Here is a 17,031-nt window from a genome sequence, read left to right as displayed (position 1 = left end):
TTTGCTGAGCGAACTGCAGCAGCCAGTGATGAATGGACCTGCCTCCTCTGTTCAATCTGATGTTGGCTGGCTCACTGTCCAACAGCAGTACGCCTGACAGGAAATTCTCAGAGCAAAACAACTCTGCAAATGTCCACCGTTTGGTAACGCCGTATTCAACGTGGAAAAAACAAAATCTATAATGGTGATTGGGATAAAAATTCAGAAACCTTTTTTAGAAACACGTGGGTGACATCACGAATACGCTGACCAATCGTTATACTGTCAGTGGTTGTGCTGGACAGACTCACTGAGAATGACTGACAAAATGAACATCATGCTGTATGAAAGAGGACTTGAAACTCAAGACCATAAACGTCTGCGGAAACAGTTTACTTAAGTCATTAAGGAGTTTTTCCTCCTTATCTCTTTAAAAAAAAAAACAATATTAAATTAACCCAAAAAAACATATTTAGATAAACATATGAAGTGACTCAAACTGGTGTGGTAAATGTTCCAAGGCAAAATTACAGATGTTAACTGCGGTTTTCTTACTTCTGGAACAGAACCCTGATTGTTTTGGTTGCATATCCCGCCGTCTATAACATGTTGAACTGCCAGGTTTCTGTTATTTCTTCCCCCAACTACAACAATAACAGCGTTTGTTTGCTGTTTTGAACAAACAGAAGAACCAGAGAGGGCATACTGGTGCATAGTGACAGTGAGATGATCTGTGGATCACTTTTTTTGGCTCTCTACGTGCGCGATATGGAAAACCGAAAAATACACAGACCCTGCTGGTAGAGAGTCCCAGAGACAACAAATATCCAATCTGTTCTGCGTGTTGCAGGTTGGATGTCTTCATTTGTACGACCATTTAACGAATAAAACGGTTTGAAATAAAAGTTTAGGGTCAAACTAAATCAGCAGATGAATGTTGGGCCCTCGCCACATGAGTGAACAAAGGAAGACCTACATGTAAGTCTGAACAACCCCAAGAAGAAGTAGTAGCGGCACCAATCCCCATTAGGCTTCACACCTGGGTGTGAAATCTGGTTTGAATCTAAATCCTGGATTCCCACTGAATAAAATGCGCACGAACTTGAGGAATTTACGAGAAGTCATCAAGGATGTGCACTTTTAATCATCACCTTTCCACATTAAAGTTACCACAACAAACGTTTGGTAGTAACTTTTTGTTTTGTTTGTTGCATCCTGGATGAGATTGTGGTGCAGCCGCCAATCATCCCTGTCTACCTGAAGAAGGAAGATACAAATCACCCATTTTCTTGAGAAAAGAGAGACATCATTCCCGCATCCCTCTTTCCCACTATTGCAGTTTTTCCTACACTGCCTTAAGAGGACCAGCAGCCTGTTATACAGGCGGCGACGTGGTATAGTGCCTCCATCACTGTTCAAGCATGAGGAAAACTCCACCGGACAAAATAGACGGACAAACAGCTGATATCATGATCTGAAACTACCCCAAATATAGTTTTCACAGTTCTTAGTGAGTTCTAGTTGTAAAAGAGAGGTGTGCAGCTGACAGATGAATGCACTGCTGCACAATAAAGTCATATAAATAGCTTGCATAAACAATTAAATTTGACAGGGCTCTTAAGTTTTGCTCAGTTTGGCACCTGAGTCTGATCTTGTTTTATTCTGGTTGCACATATTTAAATTCAGCCGATAATTTTTAACACTTAGACCGCAAGGTAAGAAAAATGGAACAACCAGCCGGAGAGCTGACAGCTAATATGCACACAGTTCATTAACTGCAATGAATGAGAGATGATGATGTTAAAGCCTGAAGTATAGCTAAATATTTAATGAAATCTGGATTAATGAGGTCCTAAACAAAAAGTATAAATGCACTGATAATTATATTGATCCAAACTAGAAATACATGCATTTTTTTCTCATACCTTTAGTCCTTTTTATCCATCTAGATTGTTTTAGTGTGAGTTACCAAGTTTTATATCTATAGATACACAGATTTCTACAGTAGCCCAGAAGGGACGAACTAAAGACTGAGTTTAGATTCTCGCAATTTGCGGCCACCATAGTTTCTGCTTCAAGCAAGGAAGGAGAGGGTGTGGCAAGGAGATTGCAATCCACAACTACAACACTAGATGGCACTAAATCCCACAGACTGATCCTTTAAAGATGATGAGCTCAGGTATGGATTAAAAGATTCTGTAAGGTCAAAAGATGCCCAGCACCCAGTGCCTTTATGAGTTTGCAGTTCATGAAATCAACTGGCTTCCTTCCTATGGTGGTCATATTTAAAATGTTCATGTGAAATTATTCTCTGGAGTCTCTTGTGTCACATCCGAGCACGACGTGTATCGTTGAAATCTCCAGCTGTGCAGCAAGTCGTCCTGGAGGCGCTGAAGGTGCCCCACACGCCCCAGAATCAGCATGACAAGCTGTTAATCATGTCCGGTCATTCATCAGTCAGAGTCCGCCCAAGTGTCGCACAATGAGGATGGACAATTCCCCCACATCACGGTCACGCAGCAACCTCCTCCAGCTGTCTCAAAGTCAGCCTTCACAGTTTGAGCCTTCTGACTCATGCACTTCACTCCGACAACTTCAACAAGCGGATACTGTCAAATTTGGGATGTTGCAGTTTTCCACACTGCATGAACACACCACAGTCATCTCTATCTGAGTAGTACTGGAAGTATTCATGTATATGTAGGAACTCGATCTTCAATGTGAACTGACTATACTGAATCACCATCATCACTGACCAGCAGCGGTAAAGTTTCCCTCACTGGTGACTGAGCTGTGATACACAATATGTTACTCCCTCATTAAAAGCCTATTAAAAAACAAACAGTCGAGCTTCACTTCATAAACATACAAGCTGGTTTTGTACTGAACAGCTCGAACAAGCAACAAACTAAACGTACTACTGAACCAAAGACCAGAATCAGTTCTGAACAATGACGCTTTCACCTACAAGCCATTCACAATTATGGATAAAGCTCATTGTGAATGGGACCTTGAGTAGCAGCCTGATGCCGCCTGCTCTGCTACAGACATTAAAAAGGCCTCTGGCGACACTACAAGGGAAAGTTGAGGAAAGCTCAGCTTCATGTACAGTAAATGTCCTCTGACCCAAGCAACAACCAGATCAGAGTTAGTTACACTTGTTTTAATTCCCACAAAAACAGAGGCACTACTCCGCTCTACTAGTGGAGTGGAGATCACTTCCTGCTCTAACACAGGACCTTGGGATCTGTCTTGCTAGCTTGGACGTCATTGTTGAAGGTCCAAAAAGATGATATGGAAAGATGTTATTTCTAATCCGCCACTCCCTCCTGCCGTGCAGTAATCCCTGTGGAGCCACCATTCACTTCCCTGTCCTTCCCTGCCCACCTGTTCCCACTTTATTATCCTTGCAGCATATCGGCCTATTCCCATTCACATTCCACCTTTTTGGACCCTTGCTTCCACTTTTGGGCTGCTGCCTTCTCTTCTTTGCCTTCCCTCCAAAGGGTGTAGCCCAGATATCTTAAATTGCATCCATGTTTATCTTCCTTGCATATTTTCATTGTGTCTTCTCCCTCCCACTGGGGATGCACGGAGAGACAAGGAAACTATGCAGGGAGAGAAGAAATCGGAAAACGTTTAAAGAAATGAGACGTCCTTTCTGACTGTGTTCGTGCCTGCACACAGTTATCACTGCCAGAGCAGCAGTGTTTTCTCTCTGTAGCCTTTTTAACACCTGCACATCAGGAACAACATGCATTCCGCTCAGTAGCACATAATCACTTTGGATGGCAGGTGCGTGTATTCATTCATTATCTTCATCTGTATTTATTGATATTCTGACTTTGAATTTATTACTGAATAACCCAGAATATGATTATGATGTCTCTTTAAGATGGGGAATTATTTATTAGGCTAAATGTTTCAGGAAAAAATAAAAATTATGTAACTCATATTAAACCCGACGCTCAGGAATTATCCGCCTCACATGTGACTGAATGGAAATAATGATATTATAACTGCTTCTCGCTGACAGACTCTCTGACTTTAATTGTATCCATAATGAAAGTTAATGATGGAAATTTCAGATGATGGAGAAAAAAAAAACACACATAAATGACTAAAGTTGTTTGTGGTCCTTTTGTTGTTGAGCTACAATTAACATTTTTAACTAGATGGTAAATCAGAAAGAAAATAACATATGAACCTTGGATGCTCTTGAGTTTAAGTGGTGATGTGATGAAAGACAGCAGACCAGAATGACGTAAGGAAATGTTAAATAAGAGATTTAACACTCTGTCTGTCTGCTATTGATCCCTGCCTTTTGCTGATAAATAAAGCTGAATATTTTACTTCACATTTTGGGTCCAAATCTGATTTATCAAGTCATCACACTCAACGAAGCAAACTCCTGAGAGAAACCAGAAGAAACCAAGAGAAATATAACCCGACTCAGCTCTCCAGAGCATTTTAGCATCTTTCAGCTCATTTTTTAGTTTTTTTTGTTTTCATCAATGTTGTTTCCAGCAGCAGGCAGCTGTTTTCTACCTGTTCAGCATCAAATGGCAAGCAGACACAGCCAGCAACCAGCTGGTGAATATAGCAAGGAGCTGAAGGACAGAAACATAACCATTGACGGTATAAAGAATGAATGGCTTATATGTGATGTTGCAGACAGGTTTCCGAAGAGCTGTTTTACGATGTTGGCAGCCCTGACTCCGCCTTGCTAATCTATAAGTCGGCAAAGAGGTGGATCATGGGTGGATTTGGGCGGAATGACACATGGGCACTCTCATCGGTAACGGCATCCACAGTCGTCACGGAGGGGAAAATTAGCTATAGAGACCGAAACAGTTTTTTATACCAGGCTGTAAACATGTTTATTTCTGCTGTGAAGTTGGACATTTCATCATGGGGGCTTATGGAGATTGGCTCATTCTGTAGCCAGCCTCAAGTGGACGCTTGAGGAACTGCAGTTTTTGGATGGAGGTTGCCACATGAACGCAACCCCAAGAAATGCTAATGTTACTCTGTATATGCTGTGTGTATAAATAGGCAACTCTAGTACAGCAATACAGTAACAGGGTAATGGTAACGTGTCAATAGCTTGTTTCTCTGCTTCCAAGGGGCTGATCAATGTGAAATGGTTCTTAACCGACTTAATTGGTTAGATAAAGGTAAATAAATAAATAAAAAATGTGTTTTTTTTAAAACTGTAAATTAAATGTATAGGTCAGTGAAAAGTTGAGTTGAATATAGCATCTTTTGTTCATGTTTTACTGAAGTAACAGAATAATGTCACCGTAACACGTATACTACACATATGTAACATAAGCAAATACTGTTATCCATTTAAAAATGCATAGCTGCCCATTAACAGACACAATTTTCTCTGCAGTGCTGCCTCAGTAGCCTGTTAACTCAGAAGTGTCCCATCACACCACATTGGATTCTCAGTGCAGGCGTTTAGTCCTGGCCAAACACCAATTGATTTTTGGAACGACAAGTGGCCGGCGCCCAGATGGTTATATCATCATTCATTGTTTCAGACCCATCCAGATTAATCTGATCACAGCAGGATAAAAAAACGGTCAATCAGGCTGTAATGTAGCTGTAATATTGTGTGTGACATGATGTTCCAACCCCACAAAAATAGACAGCGAGGAGTGGACGCTGAAGTGACAGGAGGCAGATGTCCAGAAGTTTCATCAATCTCTGACAGCATCTCAAAAAACCAACACAGATTGTCTTAAAGCTGACATTAAAATGTGATCTGAAACACGAGACACACAGTGCGCTGTTGTTTTTATCCCAGATTTCCAAATATGGACAGAAAAATATCTTCATCATCCTCCTCCTCATGATTGAAACAAGAGTGATATTTGTGAGAAAGGAGGACATCTAACTCCGGTTTAATCTACTGTTGTTCACTCGTCCATTTTCGAACAATGGTCTGATTGCTTTTCAAGAAAGAAGCACGCCAAGTGATCAATAAAATGAATCTCACAAGTCCTCAGCGGAATTAAAACCCTGAACAGATTCATCTGTAACTCCTGAAGGCAACAAGGTGTTTTTGGTTCAGCTGACGTTCAGCTTCACTTTACTCGATAACAAAACCGTCCTGAGACACATACAGTGTGACAGTGCGTTTGGATTGGGGAAGTGGAGGGTGGCTGGTTTAAGTCCAGTACAGATCACAGTATGGAAGGTGAAGCCTGGCCTCTTGGTCCTCCTGATCTTCCTCGTCCTTCTGGTCTGGTGGTCCTCCTGGTCCTTCTCCTGGCCTCCTGGTTCACAAACTTTATGGTGCTTTTAAACACATCGCACAGTGTTAATCAGCAATGAAGTTCAATCAGCTGTTATGATTTCTTCCATATTGTAGAGCGACTACTGCAGGACTTCCCATCCATGTTGCCTTTAGAGGACTGTTGGCATTTACCCAAATCTCCCACACCCACTTTACTGCAATAGAGCAGTACATTAAGAACGACGGAGAAACAAATAAATTAGAGCATAACAACGCTTCCTTTAAATAAAATTTTTTCCCGACACACACTTTCCAACTCTTGATTTCGCTCTGCCGACTGCTACAACCCTCGAGCTAATAGTCAAGTGCAGTTGATGGATGGGCTGAGCTGGTCGCCCCAAATCTCATTTTATTGGAGTTTGTGTGTATCGCCGAGTTCAGGGTGAGTCATCAGAAACACCAACAGGAAGAGAACAGAGAGGGAGTTTCATATAAAAACAATCAGATTATTTTACATATATTTGACTATGTATACTATAAGCTTAGATACTTTGTGATAACTCAACAATCTTCCAATCTCAAGGTCCAATAACAAGCTTTTCCAGTATTGTTACTGTACTGTTTCTTCTTTGCCATCTTCTTAGTTGTCTTGTTCTTCATCATCTTCTTCTTCGTCTTGTTTGTCTTCATATATGTTTGTTTTTTTTAGTTTAATTAAGAATACAATACATTTTCCTCTAATTGTTCTTTTATGATTATATGCGACAAACAAATTGAACAGATTTCTTTAGGGCAGTGTAATAGGTCCAGAATCTCATATTTAGATACAGGTTATTTCATATCCAAATCACAATACATATCATTGAGTTGAAGCTGAGCCTCTGCAGTCAATGAGGCGCTAACTCTTCCAGGCATGATTCTTACTTAGGTGGTTAGAGGTTCGTTTGAACTGATTGTGGGATCCAGCCTGCGGCATACTTTGCAAAGTACCGCTTCGTGGTACGTGGTGTCAGACTTTTCGTACCTAAATCACGTCATTGCGACAGATGCAGCGTTCCTTTTAGATATAAGTTCCTTGTTTTGTCTCGAATGGTCGGAGTCCTTTCCCTGTTCAGGATCACCTGTTCTGTGTCACGTTCAATCTCCTCCATGTGGTGTCTTTTGCAAAGTGTCGTCTAAAAACCTAACATTGTAGTAAAGACACAAAGAGTTGAACAACCTTTATTGTCATGTTTCTTAATGGCTATTGCTTTTGAAACACTCTTTCAATGTCCCTAACTTGCTCCTACATTTTAATTTTTTGTCGTGCAGTTGTTTGGCTCTCTGTTGTCATTTTGTCTCTTTGTGCCTGTCTGTCAAACTACTTGGTTAACTCAGTTTTTTAAAAGGTGCTATATAAATAGTATTTATTACATTGCACAGCCCTAGTTTGAATTCTGATTGTTGTACTGACATCACATGAGACATACTAGTTATTTTCCAGCACAGTGCTGCCTTAAGTCTGCCTTCATTGTTGTCAAGGTTTCATTATTATTACATGATGTTGCAGTTGCAACTCCAAGTGCAGTTATTTTATCACACAGCAAGAACTTTGACAACAAGAAAACCAGACCTGATATTCACTTTGATGGATTGCCTCGAGCTATTTTCAAGAGTGTGAAAGTTGTTTTTCATATTGCACAGAAATAAATGGAAACCAGGGAGAACCTGGAAGACTCAGAGTCAAGAGTGGAAATGTAAATTCTAATTATTTCATTTAACAGGGCTAAAGATATTCAGAGACTGTGTTATGGTTCTTTAAATCCATCTTGATTAACAACTACAGTCATTTCTGTTTGAAGTTGTTCAATTTCACACTGCATTTAATTCATATATCATCTTGCAGCATTTCATTTGATACCTGTCATCTTTCATCGGAGCGTATATTATTCTTATGGAGTAGCAGGCATGCAGCTCTACAGTTTGACATGACAAGACCATCAGAACAACGAGGAGAAGAGAAGGAGAGCTTGAAAACTTTAGATTGTAATGAGTAATCAGTTACAAAACTACGTTCTGTAAAGAATGTGTAAGGAAACACTTTAATTCTCATATTATAGAAAAAACAAAGAGGGTGTGCACCAACATTATATGTCACCAGGTAGACCTGTTTCACATAAGAAGATGTTAATACTTTCTGACATTCAAATGTTCATCCAACACCAGATCAGATTAAATTAGCTACATTTAATTTAACACAGACTACAGTCGCTTTTGAGCAGTGCTAGTCAATTGATAGATGAATCCTGGCGATTAAAAAATAAGATTCTGCAAATGTTTGTTCCATTTTTTAAAAGCTTTTCATGGTGGCATAGTTTCAAACAGCTTTCGAGGCCTTGAACACATCACTGCACTTCTTTTTGTCAACAGCATGGCGTGCCACTGTTACAGATAAAGTAAAGTCACCAGAAATTAATTCTTCAAGCATATTTTTCAAACATCTTTCCCTGGAGATCATCATGCTCTTTGAGTTGCTGGCATTTCTTTCACAGACATTTCTCTTAGCATTTCTGCTTTACTTAATAAGTAGTATACGTTCACAAATACAAGAAGTAAAAGAGTCCCATTGTACCTTAAAACACCTGTCTTAAACACAAAGCACAAAAGTCCTACTGCATCCACACAGCAGTTTAAGAAAACAATGAAAGTCACGATCACCAGGCTTCATCAGCACTGCTCGTCCGTGATATCTGGTGGTGGTGAAACAATGAGTGATACATGTTTGCGTAGGCACCGCCTGACATGAAAAAACTCTTGTCACTGATGTGCGCAATAAGGTCAAGCTTCCCCCCTGTGCACTTTGATGGCTCAACCCAAGCTCTGAATATGCTCTGACTTTTCCGTTCTGCGTTTCTCCTCGTTGCAATGAAGAAAATCGATAACTGGAATTTGCTACTTCTGTCTGTACTTGTACAAAACCACAGATGTGATTTAAAAGGAATTAAAGAAAAGGATTTCTTTAACTTTGACATTTCTTTTTTTTTCTCGGGTTACAAATACAGATACTATATATTTTAAAACAGGCATAACCTATTCATTTGATAAACAAGCATCCTAAAGTTATAACCAGCACTCTATATCAATCCTCCAACAGGCCAACAGAAAAACTAGAATTACCACCTTGTGGCTGTGTCTCCACCAACCAGTCAGGTTGCATTTTACGCCCATGTCTGTCAAGACCAGTGAAGAAGAAATTCAAAAATAGAAATCATTTGATTACCACCATGTTCAACATCTTTAGCAGCACACATGACCTCTGGGATATAAAATGTCACAATTCTATCCTATTAGATTTGTGTGAGATGTAGTCAGAGTTAGTGTATGTCCAAATATGTGTGTGAAGTCACACTGACTTTAACCACCAAAATCAGTTTCCTGCATCTGTGTCACGAGAGTTTGACCACTGCAGCGAAGTGAACGTGACACTAAAATGACATTTTTCATACAGATGGATCACAAGAAAACTTTGTTTTTATCATGGCAACACACTGTGAGACACACACTTCTTTCTGACGATGTTTAATCGTTGGTGTGTTTCACCAAGGATGATCTAAAACAACGTAACTAAAACTTCAATAACTTTCTGGACTGCTTTCATCCATCTAGACGACGTTCACTACACTGGAGATCGGGGGAGAGGAGACCAAACCTATTTCAGAGACAGACATGTATCACATATATATATCATGGCCTTCTCTGCACACGGTTAATACAGAAGAATTGTACAGTATGGGTTTGGTGGATACTCCAAATATCCACCCTGAATCATGTTTTTATGGTGAGAACTGACTGAAAACCTTGAAAATGTAAAGAGTTCGCTTTGACAGGTTCATACAATGATGTCAAGTCCCATCCAGCTCAGTGTTTTTTGTGTAGGCTTCCCTCCCTGCCACTGAGAGTTAGTGAGGTCAGCTCCTAGTTACATCACTGCTTGGCACTCAACCTGATAAAACTGCCCTGGAACTAAATTGGTCCAGTCGACTAGAAGTGTGGGTACGTACGTACTGTAGGGGGGTTTACGCTTCAAACATCTCGCATCGCCAAGACCTTTACCTAAAGCTTCACGGATATTAACGTTGGTCAAAGGTTGTGCGTAAAACACACAAACGAATGTTACTGTTCAGAAAAGTTCCACCGTCACAACTACTCTGATTATAAATACTTGTTTGACAGCGCAGCACAACAGGGAACAAAGCGTGTAGAAAATAGTACCGCAAATTATCCTCGCTGTCACGTCACGTCGACGTTAATGAGCATGTCTAAACAGAAAAAGAAAAACAGTCTCCGTTCGGATCGAAGCCGCAGCCGCGTCAGCCACAACTGCAGCGACCCAGAGCGAGACTAACATCCTCAGATGCATCTCAATTGAGTCACTGATGCAGCCCTAACCCATTTCCAAATGAGCGTCTGGCAAGACCCTCCTTGTCAAGGCAGATAGGATGACTGCGCTGAGTCGTGTGGACAAATGGTGAGGGCGTTGAGCTGCAAACAGAATGAAAATGACCAAGAGAGACAGAGGGAGATACAGAGAGAGAGAATGAGAAAGAGATGGAAGCAGGCATTGCATTGGCTTATGCAGCTCCCACACGCTTAACATCTCCATGTTGTCGGGTTTTTTGTTTTGTTTTTGAAAGCATGATTCCATGATGAATCACCATTTGACCTACATCTGAGCACCCAGGCTTGGAGAAAATTAAATAGATATCATTAGTTGGCAGCTCCCATCCGCTTGTTCTGAATTACACTCATTTAATAGCCTACTGCTCTTTCAAGGAGGCTTCTGTTGAATCAGGGTTGAGTGATTGTTTGTGCACATAAAGCTGCTGGATGTTTGCATATAAATGTGTTTTGTGTGTGTGTGTGTTTTTGGTCGATCGCGGCGCTCCTCGGTGAGTTTGAAGGTTGCAGTAGAAATCTGATTCACCTCTAAATGTCAAAGTGTATTCATGTGGCTGCTTCTTCTAATTTCAAAGAAGTGAAAAATGTCTTTCTCTTCCCCGTCCTCATTTCCTGAGTGCTGAATCGTGAGAGGAAATATTACTTGTGATAACATTTTTTCTTTTAATTTGATGCCTTGGCCTTTTGTTAAAAAACTCTCAAATCAATTCATCTTTCTGGTTTGAAATCAAACTCACATGAAACCCCATTACGACTCTCAGAAAGTGGATTTTTAGCTGATTCGAAAGCAGAAAACAAGTCACAACTTCCAGACTGACTCAACCTAAAAATATCATAGCGGTTGACCCGCTGGTCCTTCAGCGCATAATGTTTTACAAGGAGTCAGAAAAACTTACATTAAACTGCTGAGAGAGGCACGCTAAGCCTCAGCCTCAGGATCTGAGCAGCACACTCTCATTTCAGGACCAATGAATTATCATAATGAGCAGTCCATGGATGTCGATGTGTATGTATGACAAACATGCTGTTGCAAGCATCCCCGAGGCGCTGTGTACATACATACATACATACATCGCATGTCTTCGTGTGAGTCCGCTTTACTGATGACTGAATGATTCGGTGCAATGTGCACTCCAGAAAGTCATTTTCTTGCTCGACATGGGGGAGGAGGCTGCTCAAAGAAGACCCAAGATACAACAACAACAAATTACACACGAATATTAAAGGCAGTAAAAAAAAAAAAAGCAATTTAAAAAAGGAGGTCAGATAAAACCTGGAAGTTGTTTTTTAGAGCTGCTTCGTTTGACAGTGAGGTGAGAAGCTGGTAATCATTGTAGGGAATTAATTAAATCGTGGACCAGTGTGTAGGACTTAGTGGCATCTAGTGGCGTCGACCCTCTCCTTCCTAGCATGAAGTGAGCATGAAATGTGTGAAAGGACCTAAAAAAAAAAAAAGCCAGTTTTTAGTTTGTCCTTTCTGGACTCTTGTAAAAAAAAAACATGATGGACTCTGTGGAAGAGGACCCACAGTGCCTGGAGATATAAAAGGCTCATTCTAAGGTAACGATTCTTTGAGAACATAGTTATTAAAATTATAGGAAATTTCTGCCATATTTTGTAAGTAGAGCTGCCTACATCAATATCATTTAATATCACTTTAATATCAGCTACGGATGCCCAGATCGGTCACTGATCATTTTGGAAAAATAAGTGGTCGAATAGTCAAGAAAAATGAGTCAAGACAGCTACGAAGCTAACAAATAAACAGCATATGCAGAGCAGTCAAAACCCAGCTGCTATAAATATTCATTTCCAGTCATGCTGGATGAAATTAAGACTTCCCTGGCATATTATGTTTTGGGTAATGTGTTCATCAAGGTGAGGAAGAAAGGAGAGTAAATGCTAAATGGACTGTACTTATATGGCGCCTTTCTAGTCTTTTTTTTACACTACGTATCTCATACACTGATGGCATTGGCTGCCATGCAAGGTGCCAGTCGCTCCACAGTTTTCTGGGAGTTAACCATTCATACACATTCACACACCGATGGTGCAGCCTTCAGGAGCAATTTGGGGTTCAGTATCTTGCTCAAGGGCACTTTGACATCATCTGATTAGTAGACAACACATTCTACCTCCTGAGTCACAAAAGGAAAAAACTACAAGGACTTTCTCAACAGTTTGTTTAAAAAGAAAGATTTTTTTCAACGTACTTGATTTTTTAAAACTGCTGTAACAAAACAAAAATCGATCAGTATCAGTCAGACTACGGCATTCCTAGTATCAATAAGAATAACTAAATAATCTAATTGATGTTCACTCTTAGCGGGTAACACCTTTTTGTTGTTAATTACACCTTCCTTTGTATCATTTGAATCATTCTGTATCATTCTGCTCTCTTAGACTCCACAGAGGAAATCGGGGGAGAGCAGGATGTTATCAAAGCTGACATCCATCATGAGCAACTCCTCTCACCTCCTGCATGAGACTGTGGAGGCCTTAAACAGCTGCTTCAGCGACACACTGCTACTCCCACCATGTAAGAAGGAAGTCTACCACAGGTCCTTCATTCCAACAGCTGTCAGACTCTTTAACACCAGCACGACTTCATGACTTTCTTCTATATATTTCTTATTTATGGGTATTTTCTTATCCACCTTGTGTATATGAGCTGCTGTGATGTGAATTTTCCCAGTGTGGGATCATTAAAGTCTATCTTATCTTATCATATAATAATTTGTACTATGTCATGACTGTAGGTCCTTGCATTGTGCATTCTGGGTCACTGTCACAGTGGCATGGCTTACTGAAACATTGTTAATGTTATTAGTAACGCCTTTGCTTCTCCTGCGATGACGAAATGAAAAAGTCCCATCATCTCTGAGCCCTGTTACATCAGACCAACAAACAGCTACAGAGAATAAGAACCCTGTATCGTCAGCATGAAAGAGTTACTGGTGGCTACATACTGGTTGAGAAAAAGACATCCCTTCTTAGAGAGATGGAGGACAAATCTACAGACACGTGCTCGTGTGCCAATTGTTCAAAAAGAAAAACAAAGTGGACTGATCCCTTCATGCCACCTGGTGAGAGTTTAATTTAAAAATGTGCAGCAGAGGGATAAGAGAATCCGACTATTGGCTCATATCTGCCAATCCAGCTTTCGGTCACACTCCTTCCAGTCTCTTCTCTAAAAGCACACTGTCTTCATCGCTGCCAACTCGGAGAATGATGGAGTGAAGTGAACATAAACAATAGAGTGGAAGAAGGAACGGGAATTGTTGCAGAAAGTGAGCGTGACTGACAGAGTGACGGTTTTGGGCTGAAAGAAAAAAAAGAGAGAAAGAAAGTGGGCGACGCGGAGCCATCGAGTGCAACCTTCTGAAAGCTGCTTTCACCGCAGATTTGTCTGAAACACGAGAAGCGGACTCGATACTGCTGCTGCAGTTTGGACGGAGCCAGAATACACGTTTAGAGTCCAGGAATGAAGTCAAATTGAATTTGGGGAAACTGTGATCTTGTTTCCACAGAGCCACTGAACACTAGTCTAACACTAGACCCTCTCTCTCTCTCACACCCACACAAACACTTGAACACAAACCTCTGTTCTGGGCTTTTCCCCCCTTAACATCACTCTCACTTGCACACTTCCTACATGCAATGAAAGCTGGCAGCTTCGAACCCCCCCAGCTAGTGAAGCGACCGGGGCAGCAAACAAACATGCACACGCTGACTGCATTCACACGCAGTCACGTGACTCAAGAGCTTCCTATTAGATAGCGAGAAAACAGAATGAAAATGACCACGAGAGAAAGAGATGGAAGGAAGCATTGCACTGGCTTACGCAATAAGCAACTCAGCTTCAACCTCTGTTCGACCCCCGGCTCCTCCGGTCTGCAGATACTCAACCCCAAATTGTGAATGCGTCGAATGGTTAGCTCCTAAAACTGATGATGTTACAGGTGGATTGTTTGCAAGCATTATTTGGCGCGCCTCAAGTGTGCTGATAATCTTTGCCAGAGCCACATATTCTGAGCTTCCTCAGAAACCTGTGGTCACAGATATGATGCCCATATTTATACTGTCAGTGCTCCAGGAGCTGGCAGGCTGTGTTTGTGCAATTTGCACGAACACATCATGATGTAAAATAGTGAATTGTAATGTTAAACAACAGGGAAAAAAAGGCACACTCACTAAATTACAGCAGGTCAAACTCTTTACCACCTACTGCCGCACACTGAGCCGAGGCAGACCCACAGACACAGACTCCTGTTTGTTACGTAATATCACAAGATTTAAAAATAAGGAAAAACATGTAGTTTTCAGACAAAGTAAGTTAAAATTTTGTAAGAAAATAAAATAAAAACTGCATGTCACACTTTAGAGTCAAAATAAACAGGACACAGGAGGTGTTGTTGTGGGTTTGAGGCACTTTAACAGAGAGTTAATGGGATGTGAACACAGTCTGACACATTGGGGAACATCAAGCTGACCTACGAAGTGACAAGGACTTCACAAGTGCTGAACAATTCTCCAGTTTTCTGTCAAGAGAGAACACTATCAGTCTTTTCAGTCGCATTTTTAAGTTAAATTGATCTCTTTGCAGTATCCGCTGTACCTGACTGTTGTGGGGAAGTGGGATCTGGGGATACAATCCTCCACCAGGTGGCCTGGTTCAGCCTCAGAAACAGGGTTAGGAACTCGGACATCCGGAGGGAGCTTGGAGTAGAGCCGTTGCTCCTTCGAGTTGAAAGGTGGTCTGGGTATGTCCAACTGGGAAGAGATCCAGAACTCAATAGAGGGACTACATAGCCCATCTGGCCTGGGCCCTTTGAGATCTACAAACGAAAGACTTTTATAAAGCAAAAAAAAAATAATTGGATTGATACAAAATATTCAAAATAAAGCCATAACGGGGTGAGGTGCAACCGTACTGGAGAGGCAGTTACTGATCAAGCAACTCGATCTGTGGTGCAGATGGTTTAGGTGGCTGACACAGTAGAATCTGTAGGTTTGATCAAGATTTTGTGATTCAGAAAAAAGGTCTTTTATTTTGTGTAAGATCAAAAAACAGAGAGAGAGAATAACTCATAATGACCTTTGGAAACGATACTCTTTGAAGCTATCTGCCACCTCCATAATCCTCAAAAGAGCGAAGTCAGAATGCAATTGTGAACAAAAGGAACCGAGCTCGCACCCACATGTACACACTTAACCCAAATACACACACACACAGACGCGCGAGCGAGCAAACGTCCTTTTCAGCTCCCTCAGTTATATAACCTTAATGCAAGAGACAGCTTGACTAAGACATCCTGGGCCCATCTTGTGATCGCCGTTTACTTCGGCATGCTGGGGGATTCATTCATTCATTACCATGTTGAGCTGATGACCTGTGTGTCAAGAGAGATGAATCATGTGGAAAGGAAGCACTGGCCGAGGAGAGGACCTGTGTGTGTGTGTGCGTGTGCGTGTGCGTGTGTGGAGAGAGAGGAAATGTTGATGCCCGTCTCCATGCCTGCCTGCTGTTTTACCTAAAGTGAATCCACAAATCCTCTCAAATCAACTGCAAGAACCTGCAAGGCATCTGTCACATGACCGACGGAGATAACTGTGGCATCAGTACGCGAGTTTTTATTTTATTTTTTTGGTTCTTTTCGTCCAAAACAACAGAAGAAGAATAAGGTGAACAGTGAGAAAACTCACTGCACGTCTCTGCATGGAAAATGTGTCAAACTCTCTACAGTGAATGGAAAAAGCATAGTAAAGCCTTTATTTCGATTTACACAGTTAGCTCCAACCGAGTAATTTGATTGAACAAGAGGTGTTCAATGAGTGCTGATATAAAGCGTAACAGCACTGAGACTTTTAACTGCATGCTTCACAGACCTAACAACCGTTTAGCAGTCATCATCATCAATCGTTGATTTAAAGATTTAAAGTAGTTTAAACACACAAGGATCAACCATTTACTGCATACTACCATTAGTAATTGAATACTGATAATAAATCTGATCAGCCACCATCAGTAATCCATACATAACCATTATTCAAACCAGTAACTAACAGCAGTCAACGTCAGACAACCTTTCCATACTTACCAGTTAGCTAAAAAACAAACATGTTTGCACTTTGAATTCAAACTAAAGCTCCCTGCACCAAACTCCCTTTAAGAAATATGACATTTTAACAGTCCGTTAATTGTCTGTTAAATCACATAACTCTAGAAATGCAAGATAACAGACGTCACATACCAACGAACTTTGTGTTAATTCGGCTTCAACGTGATCCATAAAGACAAAGTGTATAAGTGATTTCCTGCTTCCTTCTGATAATATTTAACGTTTTTAATCAGAACGTCCAGATGA

The 17,031-nt window shown here is 40.9% G+C and overlaps 1 protein-coding gene across 1 annotated transcript in view; it reads right to left on the bottom strand.

The window, feature by feature from the left end:
- Positions 1-17,031, bottom strand: part of LOC104920623 (gonadotropin subunit beta-1) — a 117,214-nt gene that overhangs the window by 96,539 nt on the left and 3,644 nt on the right. The window contains exon 2 of the mRNA XM_027281719.1: positions 15,282-15,501. The gene's annotated coding sequence lies outside the window, so the exon portion shown is untranslated. The remainder of the gene's footprint in view (positions 1-15,281; positions 15,502-17,031) is intronic.

The sequence above is a fragment of the Larimichthys crocea genome, chromosome VIII, assembly GCF_000972845.2.
Source record: "Larimichthys crocea isolate SSNF chromosome VIII, L_crocea_2.0, whole genome shotgun sequence".
Classification (NCBI taxonomy): Eukaryota; Metazoa; Chordata; class Actinopteri; family Sciaenidae; genus Larimichthys; species Larimichthys crocea.
Note: the sequence above shows the minus strand (reverse complement) of the source record. Positions and strands in the feature narration are given on the sequence as shown.